Raw genomic sequence first — 1405 nt, 5'->3', positions numbered from 1 at the left:
TGGCATGCCAAAAAAATGGCAACCATCCAAACAAAGACCAATCTTTGGGTCATGACCAAAATTTTGGTAAGGTGCACTTTGGCCACAATCCAAACACACCCCAACACCCGGCTCGTCGAGGATGCACGGGGCGCCGCGACGCGTCCCCGGAGTGGTGTAGCGCGGCCAACTGCATCCTTTGGACCTGAGACCATGCCGGGTCGTCTTGCTTTTTCAATGACATGCGGGGATCGCATGTGAGCAAAAGGCATCTCCAACGTTGCCACGACCGCAGCTGACTACCCTGGCACACCAAAACCCTCGCCCCTCGCGCCGTCGCGCGGTGCGTTCCCAGCCGGCGCCAGCTGCCCGCATTCATGCCGTCCGTTCGTATGTCGTCGTTAAGAGGCTCTGTGCCCGAGGAACCAACTCCGGCGACTTAATGACGCACCCGGACACTTGGCCTCACCGGAATGCGCTACTTAAAGCGGCAACGCCCAGCTAACCTCCACACCATAGCGCATCGTCCTCCTACCTGGCACCACATCCGCCATGATCGCAAGTGCGAACGCTCTGCGGGAGAGCTTATCTTCGGGGATGAAGCTCGAGGTCGCCGCCCTCGCTCAAGTCGCCTCTCGCGACGCAATAGCGGTGTAGCCGGACGCGGACGCGACCGCACAAGCGGTGGCCACGCTGGCGGCCGACGACGGGAGCACCTCAGCCACGCGTCCTACTTGCCGCCGTCCAACGTCCGGCACCGCCGAGGTCGGGGACTCCTCCGAGGATGAGTAGGGCATGGGAGGCGGCAGGGCATGGTGTGCCAACTGGCTGGTCTGTATCCCGTGTTCTACTCTTCCTCGCTGGAGACCGCACCTTCACTTCACGGGTCTTGAACCCCGCCCCCGTACATAGAGATCGCAGATGGAGGACGTCGGTCGCCGCCGTAGAATAGGTTTAGGGTCGGGTTTCTTTTATTTTTCTGTCCTATAAAAGTTTGAAATGTAATGAAAATCTGCCGTGTTTGCATTAATCTCGGCCGGTGTATATGAACTTTCACAATAATATACATATTGTAGGAGTACTAGCAAGATGCCCGTGCGTTGCACGGAAGATCAAGATCTTGTGGGAGAAAAGGATGAATGAGGGAAAGCCTTATCTGCAAATGTGGAGAGGAGTGCGGGTAAATTGTCATAGTTTCCTTCCTATCCGTTAGATATAGATCGGACGGCCTATATTGCAGGATGACAGGCACACCATCATCACCAACTCTGCTTTTTATTGAACCGAGACAAATCTAACATGCGAAGTAAAATAAACACATAGGGTCTATACACACACAAATTATCTTAGGCACTCCAATAGTACGTCCACTACACATTCACGCATTTCACATCTTTCTACATCTACGGGAACCTATGAAAGGGTT

This window comes from Triticum aestivum, chromosome 6D (assembly GCF_018294505.1).
Source record: "Triticum aestivum cultivar Chinese Spring chromosome 6D, IWGSC CS RefSeq v2.1, whole genome shotgun sequence".
Taxonomy (NCBI): Eukaryota; Viridiplantae; Streptophyta; class Magnoliopsida; order Poales; family Poaceae; genus Triticum; species Triticum aestivum.
This window is presented reverse-complemented; position numbering follows the sequence as displayed.